The 13,208-nt window shown below is 42.2% G+C and overlaps 1 long non-coding RNA gene across 1 annotated transcript in view; it reads right to left on the reverse strand.

Annotated features, from left to right (window-relative positions):
* The window catches only part of LOC108514332 (uncharacterized), a 26,742-nt gene that overhangs the window by 11,586 nt on the left and 1,948 nt on the right, over positions 1 to 13,208 (reverse strand). The window contains exon 2 of the long non-coding RNA XR_001881190.1: positions 12,139 to 12,239. This is a non-coding gene — a long non-coding RNA (uncharacterized LOC108514332). The remainder of the gene's footprint in view (positions 1 to 12,138; positions 12,240 to 13,208) is intronic.

The following is a 13,208-nucleotide window of genomic DNA, read 5'->3' on the forward strand; positions in this document are numbered from 1 at the left end:
TAGCTGGGATTACAGGCATGCGCCATGATGCCCGGCTATTTTTTGTATTTTTAGTAGTGATGGGGTTTCATCATGTTGGCCAGGCTGGTCTTGAACTCCTGACTTCAAGTGATCCACCCATCTCAGCTTCCCAGTGTTGGGATGACAGGCGTGAGCCACCAAGCCTGTCCTTACAATGTTCTTGTCACTCTGGAAACCCAGTCTGTAGTTCTTCTTTGGCCCTTCCAAAGCCCTAGTTTCCTGGATAAAGTATCTTTCTGAGCTAGAGTAGTTTCTGTTATGTCTGAGCTCTATTAGAGCACACAGTATTTACTGAATAAAATGATCTGTCATAAATGGCACAAATATTTTCCTAGCTAGTCTTTTAACTTTATGATGTTTTCTTACATAGTAAAATTTAGCTTCATTGAGTTAAATGTATCCACGTTTTCCTTTATGGTTGATGCTTGTTGTATGCTGAAGCCTTTTTCATCCCCAAGATCAGGAAAATATTCTTCCACACTTTTTCTATCTCATTCTAGTTCTCTAAAAAATTTTTTGGTCTTGCTGAATTGAGCAGAATTACATTTTTGTTTTGTTTTGTTTTTTTGAGATGGAGTCTTGCTCTGTTGCCCAGGCTGGAGTGCAGTGGCACAATCTCGGCTCACTGCAACCTCCGCGTTCAAGTGATTCTCCTGCCTCAGCCTCCTGAGTAGCTTGGATTGCAGGTGCCCGCCACCATGCCTGGCTAATTTTTGTATTTTTAATAGAGACGGCGTTTCACCATGTTGGTTAGGCTGGTCTTGAACTCCTGACCTTGTGATCAGCCCACCTCGGCCTCCCAAAGTGCTGGGATTACAGGCCTGAGCCACTGTGCCTGGCCAATTTTTGTTTTTAATGTCACTATTTAATCCATCTGAAAACTAGTTTAGTAAATGGTAAGGATCCACCTTTTATATTTTCACAAATAGTTTTCCATTTATCGATTATGCATCATTATTTATCAATAATCCTTTGCCCCACTGATTTAAAGTATCACCTTCGCCATATATTAAACACTTGAAGCAGTCAACAGATATTTATTTACAGGGTGCCTAATGTGCACCTGGTGCTAGACTGATACGACAGTGGAGAAGGGTGACAGGGCCCCTCCTCTCTGAAGCTTAATGAGAAAGATAAAGGATAATATGGTAGCACATAGGAGGGGCGCCTAGTATAAGCTTGGAGAGTCAGGGGAGTTTACTGCATGCCTGCTTACTGTGTGTCAGACACAGTACTAAAGACCTTAAAAGTATAATTCCATTGACTTGGTAATATTAGGGCTTCACAAAAAGACTTATATATTGCCATTTTAGTTGAAGAAGCAAACTCTGAGAAGTGGAAGCAGCATATGAACCCAGACCTGTCTCCCAAGCCCACGTTCTTAAGTACCATGGCTGACCACTAATCCATACAGCACTGCCTCTTTGAAGGGGGACTGACGAGGAGGAGCCAGAGAGGCAAAGGAAAAACCAGGAATGCAAAACTACAGAAGTCAAGCAAATTATTTTCAAAAGCGGGTGGTCAAGTGAAGAACTAAGAACATCCTCTGATTTTTAGCAACCAGGAGGTTGTTGGTAATTTGGTGAAAGCAGCTGTAGTAGGGGCAGAGGGCTGGAAAACGAGTAGGCAAGTAGACACTGAGGGCAGTTAATTCTTTCAAGAGGCTTGGCTGTGAATGGACACAGTGCGGTAAGGTGGCAGCTAAAGGGGTCCAGAGTATTTCTTTCAAAGATAAGGAGATTTGAGCACATTTTAATGTGGTTGGGAAAGAGCAAGTGGGAAATAAAGGACTGAGTTAGAGGATCGCTGGTAACCACTGTCCCTGAGAAGGTGGCAGGGGTGAGACCAAGAGCCCAGGTATAGGGATTAGCTTCAGACAGGACACGAGGAAAGGATAAAAGGACAAATATGGATCTAGTTAAACATGTAGTCGAGTGTTGGAATTTCTTTTTTTTTTTTTTTTTTTGAGACAGAGTCTGGCTCTGTCGCCCAGGCTGGAGTGCAGTGGCCGGATCTCAGCTCACTGCAAGCTCCGCCTCCCGGGTTCAGGCCATTCTCCTGCCTCAGCCTCCCGAGTAGCTGGGACTACAGGCGCCCGCCACCTCACCCGGCTAGTTTTTTTGTATTTTTTTTTTTAGTAGAGACGGGGTTTCACCGTGTTAGCCAGGATGGTCTCGATCTCCTGACCTCGTGATCTGCCCGTCTCGGCCTCCCAAAGTGCTGGGATTACAGGCTTGAGCCACCGCGCCCAGTGAGTGTTGGAATTTCAAGGGAGTTCTCATATGATAATCCAGCTCCTGGAAGTAGATAAGATTTTCTATCTATTATGATATTAAAATGAACATTATGTATCCTGTTCTTTAAAATGAACTAGTATAAGGAGAAGGTTTTGAGGAAGTCACTGTGGAGAACTAAGCTGACTAGGAAAAAGGATGAGCAGAAACACTGGTCTGAAGGGTCATGGTGTTTTCTTCAGCAGCCCTTTGCATCCTGGGTGTAAACAAGCAACCAGAGTGATACAAGGCCAGGGGTTTGCAGGAAGGAAAATAAGAAGAGGGCAAGACAGTGGCAGGAGCGTGGTTAAAATGATAGACCATGGAATTTAAGCTGGGTAGGAAAAGAGGTGAAGATGGTATAGCTGATGAGGAGAAAATGAGGAGCTAAGGGACTATAGTGTCTCATGGTGGGTCCAGGAATAGAGTAGAAGTAAATGAGGGGGCTGGAAGGATAGAAAGTTGTGGCCCAAGTTGGGGGTTTGAATTTAATATTTCAAAAGGAAGTCCAGAGATGGGGTCAGAACTGGGATGGCCAGACAGGTCTCTGGAAATAAGGGGATCAAGGGACCAAAAAGTCTGGGTGATGAATAGATCATTCATGTCGATCCTAAGGTCACCGAAGATGATGGCAGGACTAAGTCAGGTGTCAGTCTTCAATGAAGGAAATGTCAGGAGGTAAGTAGAAAATAGTGAGGAAGAGAAGGTAAGGAGCACACAGCAAGACTGCTGCAGCCTTAAAGAAATAGGGGCTTCTTACACAAGATGAGGGAATCTAGAGGCAACAGTAGAGATACAGAATTAGCCAGGCGCAGTGGCTCACGTCTGTAATCCCAACACTTTGGGAGGCCAAGGTGGGTGGATCACTTGAGGTCAGAAGTTCGAGACCAGCCTGGCCAACATGGTGAAACCCCATCTCTACTAAAAATACAAAAATTAGCTGGCTGTGGTGGCAGGCACCTGTAATCCTAGCTACCTAGCAGGCTGAGGCAGGAGAATCACTTGAACTGGGAGGTGGAGGTTGGTGAACCAAGATTGTGCTACTGCATTCCAGCCTGAGCAATAAAAGCAAAACTCCGTTTCAAAAAACAAAAACAAAAATTAAAATTAAAAAAGGGTGGGTGTGGTGGCTCACACCTGTAATCCCAACACTTCGGAAGGCCACTGATGGGAGGATCGCCTGGGGCCAAGAGTTTAAGACCAGTCTGAACAACACAGCGAGATTCCATCTCTATAAAATAATTTAAAACTATCCAGTTGTGGTAGTGTGTGCCTGTAGTCCAGCTACTGGTGAGGCTGAGGCAGGAGGAAAGCTTGAGCCTAGGAGGTGGAGGCTGCAGTGAGCTATGATCACACCACTGCACTCCAGCCTGGGTGACAGAGCAAGACCCTGTCACTAAAATGAAATAAAACAAAAAACCCTCTGTAAGCAATATTTTAATGGTTTCTCACAATCTTTCATTGATATCTAACTTCCTCACTAAAACTGGCTTTAAAGGTGACCAAATGACAAGTACAATACTTTTCTTGGTTTGTACTGTTTTTTTAGAGACAAGGTCTCACTGTGTTGCCCAGGCTGCAGTGCAGTGGTATAATCATAGCCCACTGCAGGCTCCAGCTCCTGGGCTAAGCTCTCCTCCTGCCTCAGTTTCCTGAGTAGGTAGGACTACAGGCACGAGCCACCATGCCTGGCTAATTTTTAAACTTTTTTTGTAGAGATAGTCTTGCTATGTTGCTCAGGCTGGTCTTAAACTCCTGGCCTCAAGTGATCCTCCTCTCTTGGCCTCCCAGAGGGCACTGGGATTACAGGTGTGAGTCACTGTATTGGCTGGTTTGTATTAAAAAAAATTCAGATAGAATTCATATACCTTATTCACCATTTTAAAGTGAATTCAGGGGTTTTTAGTATATTCACAAAGCTGTGCAAACTATCACCATTATCCAGAATTCCAGACATTTCCATCACCCCAAAAAGAAACCCATATCCATTAGCAGTCCCTCCCATTCTTCCCGCCCCTGAAACCTGCGCAACCACTGATCTACTAGTTGCCTATTCTGGACATTTCATATAAATGGCATCAAATAATATGTGGCCTTTTATGTCTAACTTCTCTTACTTAGCATAATGTTTTCAAAGTTCATCCATCTTGTAGCATGTATCAGTACTCCATTCCTTTTTATGGCTGAATAATATTCCACTGCATGGATACACTGTATTTATCCGTTCGTCAGTTGCTGGATATTTTTGTTTACACTTTTTGGCTATTATGAATAATGGTTCTATGAAGATTCATGTACAACTTTATGTGTGGACATATGATTCAATTATCTTGGGTGTACACTTAGTATTGAAACTGCTAGGTCGTATGGTAGCTCTGTATTTAACTTTTTGAGGAACTGTCAGTTTGTACTCTTCTTGATCCCCATGAAGCATCTAGTATCAATGATCGCACCTTCCTTCTGAAGCTGTCTTCTTACTCTACCATATCAACACTACCTGGTATACTTACCACTTGAACAACTTGTTTTTCTTTGGCTTCTCCTCTCCCCACTTCATCCTTCGAAGTTCCCCCAAGGTTCTGACCTCTACTCTTCACTTGATATACAAAAATTCTTATCCTTTAAAGAGGTACCAACTCCTACTATAACCTATCATGAACTTAACACTCCAGCCATATGAGGTCTACATACTACCTACTAAATTCTTTCTTATCACACCTAAACTGCCTTTTTTCTTCCTCTGTGCTACACAAATCTCAGTTATTTGTGAGCTAACCTCAAATGCAACTACATATGAAAGTTATTTACTTGTTTCCCTGCTCCCAACCAAGAAAGAGCTTTCTTCTCTGAATGCTGATTTTACAGCCCATAACCATCATCACAATCATATACTGCTACTTAGGTTTTCATGTCTGTTTTATGCCTTATCTCAAAAAATGTCCCTCCTCCCTTCACCTAGTCAATCTCTTGGTCACTAAAAAATTTTCTTTTTTTTTTTGAGACGGAGTCTCGCTCTGTCACCCAGGCTGGAGTGCTGTGGCCGGATCTCAGCTCACTGCAAGCTCCGCCTCCCGGGTTCACGCCATTCTCCTGCCTCAGCCTCCCGGGTAGCTGGGACTACAGGCGCCGCCACCTCGCCCGGCTAGTTTTTTGTAGTTTTTTTTAGTAGAGACGGGGTTTCACCGTGTTAGCCAGGATGATCTCGATCTCCTGACCTCGTGATCAGCCCGTCTCGGCCTCCCAAAGTGCTGGGATTACAGGCTTGAGCCACCGCGCCCGGCCTGTTTTAATTTCTTTAAACATAAACTAAATGATATCATAACATATATATTGTTTTACAATTTGCTTGTTTCCATTCAACAATATATTAACCATGTCTCTACATATAGAATTAATTCATTTTCTTTTCTTTTTTTAATGGCCTGTGACACAGCCCCAGGAAATCCTGACAACATGTGCCCCAGTAACTCCTTTTTCTTAATTGCTATGTAGTTTGTTTAGCTATTCCTCACTATTGGAGATTTAGGGTGTTTCCAGTTTTTTGCTGTTACAAACAATGTTGTAATGAACAGCTCTGTAATGTCACCCTATGCACAAGTATGGTGACTGTTTCTCTTTAATAAATGGTAAGAAGTGGAACTCTGTGTCAGAAAACACTAAGTTTATAAGTATAATAGACACTATTAAATTGGCCTTGCTAGTTCTGCGGTATAGTTGTTATAGTTAATAACAGTAATATATGTGACCATCAGTTTCACATATTAGTGTCCTTTAAAACTCTAGGACGCCGGGCGCGGTGGCTCAAGCCTGTAATCCCAGCACTTTGGGAGGCCGAGACGGGCGGATCACGAGGTCAGGAGATCGAGACCATCCTGGCTAACACGGTGAAACCCCGTCTCTACTAAAATACAAAAAAAAAACTAGCCGGGCGACGTGGCGGCGCCTGTAGTCCCAGCTACCCGGGAGGCTGAGACAGGAGAATGGCGTGAACCCGGGAGGCGGAGCTTGCAGTGAGCTGCGATCTGGCCACAGCACTCCAGCCTGGGCGACAGAGCGAGACTCCGTCTCAAAAAAAAAAAAAAAAAAAAAAAAAAAAAAAAAAAAAAACTCTAGGACATCTCATTGACTTAGAACTCATGTAGTATATAGTAGAAGAACACTAGATTGGAAACTGAAAGATAAAAGTTCAAGCCCTGGTTCTGTCTCTAACTACTAACTTGATCTTAGGTAATCCTTTCAATATCTAGGCCCCAGTTTCTATACCTGTAAAATTAGATTAAAGTGATATTTTCTAAAATATGTACCTATATTAGTAGCATGCAAGATGCTTTTACTTTTATTTTTATTTTAATAATTATTGCATTTTAAATTAGGAAGAAAAACATAATGACAGTATCAAATGAAAGATTTATGGATATTATTTCTAGCAATAGAAAATTTACCTTTTTTTTTTGAGAGGGAGTCTCACTCTTTCGCCCAGGCTGCAGTACAGTGGCGCGATCTGGGCTCACTGCAAGCTCCGCCTCCCAGGTGCACGCCATTCTCCTGCCTCACCCTCCTGAGTAGCTGGGATTACAGGTACCCGCCACCACACCCGGCTAATTTTTTTTGTACTTTTTAGTTGAGATGGGTTTCACCGTGTTAGCCAGGATAGTCTCGATCTCCTGATCTCGTGATCCGCCCGCTTTGGCTTCCCAAAGTGCTGGGATTACAGGCGTGAGCCACTGCGCCCGGCCAAAATTTAACTTTTAAAGAACATTCATTTAAGTTAAAGAAAGGTGAGTGATTTAAAGAAAAATAGTATGCATATAATAGTATAGCTGATATATTAATATGGCAAATCATGATTGCGATATATGAAGGACTGAAGTTTCCTCCTTGATGAAATCAAGAACAGGTTAGATTAAAGCAGTAGATCCTAGACTTCTAGATTTTAATGATCAATAAAATGTAAAAAAAAAAAAAGAAGTTAGTAATCAACATGGGGTTGCTGACTTTTCATTGTGCTGAGTAAGGACATTAAGAACAACAAAGCTCATAATCCCAGCACTGCGGGAGGCCGAGGCAGGTATATCACTTGAGATCAGGAGCTCAAGACCAGCCTGGCCAACATGGTAAAACCCTGCCTCTGCTAAAATTCCAAAAAATTAGCCGGGAGTGGTGGCAGGTGCCTTTAATCCCAGCTATTTGGGAGGCTGAGGCAGGAGAATGGCTGGAACCCAGGAGTCGCAGGTTGCAGTGAGCCGAGATTGTGCCATTGCACTCCAGTCTGGGCAACAAGGGCGAAACTACGTCTCATAAAAAGATATTTAAAATTATTTAAAGTGTTTTGTAATGATAAAAGAAGTACATGTTGAAAATTTTCAGATTGTACAGTCAGTATAGAGTCATTTCCTTATTCTTTTTCTCCCCCCTCCCGACTAAAATCTACTCACATTCTGCCATACAGATCTATCTCAGCTTTAGAAAGGAAGTTTTTAACATTATAAATATGAATATGTATATATATATTTAATAATATGTAACATTATAACTTGTAACATAAATATAAGCATATATACATATATTTATTCTATATAAATATACTATATACTATATTTATTCTATATAAAAATATATATCAGAAATATATCCTCTCAGAATAAAGGACAGACTTCTCCAGGAAAGGACATGTGGCAACCTTTCTTAGCCATTTGAGAACCACTGATTTACAAGACCTTCCATCTCTAAAATACTATGATTAGGTCTAGACTATCCTGAGTATTTACATGCCTTTCCTTATTATCACTAACCTATATATTTCAAAAGACAATTAGGAATCTCTTTAACATCTCCTTGGGTAGAAAATCATAGATTGCAAGTGTTTTTTTCAGTCTTTTCATCTTCTTGTTGTATGAGTGCCTGTCTGTGCTCTATTACGGATTACCACTGGCTCCCTACATCAGAGTTTTAACCTGGGGTCCAAGACTTCAGGGTATTTGTAACACCATGAAAATATATGTGACATTTTGTGTGTGTGTGTGTGTGTGTGTTTTTCTTCCCTGGGGAAAGTTTCTAACTCTCTCCGATCCTAAAAGGTTAGAAACTAGTGCTTTAGATATGTTTCTTGCTTTTACGTTAAATAAATAATCCTATTCTTGGCTTGAGAGTCCCTTAAAAATTTTTGTTCATTTGCATTTCACAGCTGAATATTTGAGTTCTTTGTTCTCACCTTAATAGTCTTCTCATTAAAACCAAAAAATATTCTCCTCTAGCAATTAATCATAAGGAATTTAAATTTTTTATTTAATTTTTATTTTTTGACGTACCGAAAGACAGAAAAAGGCAGAGACTGATGCCCCACAATGAAAGTGACAGGCAGGGACACAAACAGCTAGAGACAGTGAGACACACAGGCACAGATAAAAGGCCTAAGGACAGAGAGACTAGACAGGCAAAAGAAATGTAGAGAAACCTGGAAACACAGGAGAGACGCAAGAACTGAGCAGACAGAGAAGAGGGATGGCAGAAAAATAGGCTGGCAGGGAGGGAATGGAGACTGACAGAGAAAGCAGTCAAAATCACCAAAAGGGATGCAGACAGGCAAACAGAGAGAGAGAGAGAGAAGGAAAGACAGATAAAGGAAGAAAAAATAAGGTAAGAAGGAACACAAAGTGATAATGGTGTTTTATACAACATAGTGCTTTATAATTTATAAAGTGCTATCACATACATTATTGCAGGCAGACAGGGAGAATCCAGCAGACAGATGGGGTGATGGAAGGATACAGGCCAATCAGACAGAAGAGAGGGGAGAGGGCCAATCAGAAAAAAAGGCTAGAATAGAGACCAAGACAGACAGATAAGAAGAAAGAACCAAGAAAAGAGAAGTAAGAGAGGGAAAGCGGGAAAGAGTGGAGAGACACAAAGATAGAGGCTGAAACAGTTAAACTCAGGAAAACAGGCAGTAAAAAAGCAGAAATGAAAGAACAGTGCATTGTGTGTACAAGTTTTATTATCATCTTTTTCAAAGAGACCTGGTTAGAGGCTGTGTCTTTGTCTCCTTCAAAGAGTTATAAAATGTCTCTAACGTGGCATGTGAGTGGAGCCAGAAGGCTGGATGAAAAAGGAAAAAAGTTTTAATCAGGAGAAAGATTTTTAGACTAGAATGAAGACAAACTTCTTACGCCTAGGTCAACAACCTAAAGGATCCTAGATTCACATGACCTTACATAATTCATACAGACTAAGTGAGAAAAGCAGGGCAGTCCTCTCTCTACTCTGTGTGCATGTAAGCTCAGCTTACCGTTACTTATTAACTGTGCCTATACGTATATGGTACTTTTTAGTACTACTGGTGCTTTCATGCCTTCTCCAATACATATTTCAGTGATGAAGGGACCAACAAAGCTGTCTTGCTGTCATCAGACCACTTACCATGCAGAGCAGACTACATTTGGAGAGAGTAAAGCCTTCCTGAGCACTCCTCAGGTACTAGTAGTGAACGCATGCAACCAGCAACTAGTCAATCCAAAAGACAAGTGCTTTGGGTAGCACTTGGCAGAATCCAAAAGACCAGAGATGGCAAGCCCAGCCAAGTTAGTTAGGAGTACTGACAGACTGACAGAGGAAGGAGCATCCAGAAAAACTGGAAGAAAAGTAGGGAGGAGTACAGCAAAACACAAGCAAAAGCAAGCAAGCAAAAAGACTTGTGTATGTGTAGACTCTTCTCTGGAGCAGTATCCAGGAAATGTCAAACAGTGGCTGCTTCTGGGGAGAGGAACTCGGAGACTATGGGAGAAGGATGGGAGAGAGGCTTACTTTTCACAGTACACTTTCTGTACTTTTAAAATGTTGTACCGTAAGTATGTACTACCTATTTAGAAGTTAACTGGGAAAAAAGAAACAAAAGAAGAGAGAAAAGCAAGAAGAGATGTGGACAGTAAGAGCCTGCCAAGCAGACAGCAAAAAGGCAGGAAGGCAGTGAGAGACTGGGAAAATGGCAAAAAGACTGAGGCAGGCAGACTGTCTGAGGAACCAGAAAGACAGAAAAAGAGATAACTGAAATAAAGGCAAACATGAGAGAAGGCAGGGTAGGGGATGTGGCAAGAAGTTAGATAAGACTTTGAGGCAAAGGAGTTACTGAGAGGTTTAGGGGAGAGAGACTATCCTCGTTGGCAGAAAAGAAGCAAAGGAAGAAAATGCTAGTAAGTACGAAGACTAAAGAGAAAAGCCTGAAACGGTGGGATAGCAGCAAATAGGGCAGACAGGCAAGAGAGATCTAAAGGGAGGCAAGGGAAAAAGAGGAACTTAACAGGCACGAATAAGAGAAGGAACAAGCAGAAGGGCAAGAGAAGAGGCAAACCAAGATGGGGAGCCGTGGCAGGGCCTGGAAGGTAGACAAACCGAGAGATGCAGGCTAAAAAAGTGATAGAGACAGGCAGGCGGGGAGACAGATGGCTAGAGAGAGAGTGGTGGGCAAACAGCCAGAGAAGCAGACAGACAACCAGAGAGGAAAAAGAGGCTGCCAGCCAGTCAGGGAGGAGCAGACAGGCAGGCAGGCAGAACCATAACAGGAGCAAGCAGGTAAAGAGGCAGAAACAAGGAGAGAAGAAGAAAAATCAAGAGGTCAGTAAAGAGAGAGAGAGAGAGAGAGAGAAAGAAAGAACAGGGAAGAGATGCAGACAGGCAAAAGGGAGGATGGACAAGGAGAGGGAGAATAAGGCAAATTAGCAAATCCACATGCAAAGCACACTCGAGAGAGAGAATGACAAATGTTTGTATAGGGATGTACACAGCCACCTTGAGCCACCTGCACCTGCAGATCATGGCACATGTGGCAGGCAGAGGCTCTCAGTATAGAGAGAGGGCACAGAGGCAGAGAGGCTGCAGCGCACATGATGTGCAGCGTGGCCCACATTCACGTGGAGACGCTCTTCCCATACACAGTACGATCCACAGACACAGACAGAAGGGGCCAGAAAGAGGGGGAGTCAGACACACATGAGGAAGAGCCACACACAGTCAGAGACTGGAAAACAGAAGCAAGCAGAAAGAAGACAGAGACGGAAAGTCACTTAGAGGTGACAGAGCCTGAGGGTCTGAGGGATGAGAAGGATAGTCTCAGTTAAAAACAAAGACATAAATAGAGATAAGCCCACATATAGAAAGAGGGAGATAACCAGATGAACTAGTAAAGAGGGACGGAGAAAGAAGACAGGAGAGCAAAATCGACTGGAAAACTAGAAGAGGAGGAAGAGTTAGACTTAGTACAGAAATGATGTGGGAACCGAAGCAAGAGAATTCCAAAGGCCAGGTTGAAAAAAAGAGATGGAAACCAACACCCAATAAAGTGCATTAGTGTGGGGAGTGGAACATTAATAAAGAACATTTTAGCTTCATAAACAAAAATGTGCGTCATCTTCCCAGTCACTAATACTTTCTGGTTGCTGCCCACCTACCCCTCCCTCTCAGGGTGCTCTTGAGCACCGCAGAAGATGGGTGGCCAGCAGTTACACTGGAGAGGTAGAGGAATAGCCCAGAGAGAAATGATTCCACAGGCATGGAATGGGAAGCAAGGGAAGGGGCAAAGGGAGATCAAAGGAATGAGAGGAAGCTAGAGTAAGAAAGGGTCAACAACAATGTGAGAGGGTACAACTGAGCTATTTGCCCTCCTTCCTTTGCTCCATTTGGCAAGGATCATTTTCTGTCTAGACCTCTCTGAGCAAATCTCTGTATGAGAAAGTTACTTTGGGACTCCTTTCCAACTGTCCAATTCCTGGTACCACTTTACCATAAACACTGGGGTACAGCTGGAAATCACAGGTCAGAAAGTTAGATGAAAACGCCTGGGTATAACCCCTACCTCTGCTTTTTCTCAGTTCCAGCTCCTTTCTCTTTCACGGTACCTCAGTTGCTTCTACTTTATCGGATAGCGTTGGAGATCATGGAGGGAAGGCAAATATACTGAAACGGAAGAAAAAAGAACATAATTTCATGATCTTCAGATTTGACTCTTTCCTCTTTATCCTAAAATTTGTTCTATTTACCCCAAATTAATCTCTCAAGTCAGTTGAATTTTACATTCTAGCAATTGGAGGAGGGGAAGCGAGGGAAAGGGGTAAAAGAGTAAAGATAAAATTTACAACAATTATAAATCACTGAAAAGGCTGGGTAAAGGGGAGAATCAAACATGGACTCCTTTGAAAAAAACTCAATCATCGTATCTATTCATATCTCTCCCCCAAAAGTCACCAGGATTTCTATCACTTTTTTTAAAGAAAGAAGAAAAAAATCCAGTCCCGCTTCTCATTTAAAAGATATGTACACAATTAAATGCGTTGTGACTTCAATGAGGTATGTAGAAACAGAGTTATATATAAACATATATTTCATCTTTTCCTTTTCAATGCTTGAAGGGGAAAAAAACCTTCACATCAACCCCCTCCCTTCTGAATTTTTCAAAAAAAAAAAGCTTTTCTTTAGAGAAGGGAGGTGGGGAGGAAGAGACTAGTAAAGAAAATAAAAAAAATTAAATCTAGTTGGACTAGTATCTAACTAGTTAACCTTTAACAATTTATGCTGATGTCAGACTGAGCATGAGTACTGATTAATGCCCCCCCTCAAATATTTTTTGTAAGGGGGGAGTTAGTCACAGCAGCCATTTTTGTTTTATGCAGAAATCCTTCATGCCCCCCCAACACACACACACACACACACTTCAGTACACAAGGAAAATATCTCTATTAATCTGTGCACTAATCAGTTATGAAAAAGGAGAAATTTGTGGGTTTCTGGGTAGAGGCTTGGAGATGGGGGTGTAACAGGGAGGAGAATGGGGGGGTGAAAAATGAAATATTAAGCCAGCCATTTTGTTTGAAAAGGGGATTTTCCCCCCTCTCCCTTTCTTTATGGAGGGGGTGGCGGTGCTGGAGG

Source organism: Rhinopithecus bieti, unplaced genomic scaffold (assembly GCF_001698545.2).
Source record: "Rhinopithecus bieti isolate Rb0 unplaced genomic scaffold, ASM169854v2 scaffold_32008, whole genome shotgun sequence".
In the NCBI taxonomy this organism is placed as follows: Eukaryota; Metazoa; Chordata; class Mammalia; order Primates; family Cercopithecidae; genus Rhinopithecus; species Rhinopithecus bieti.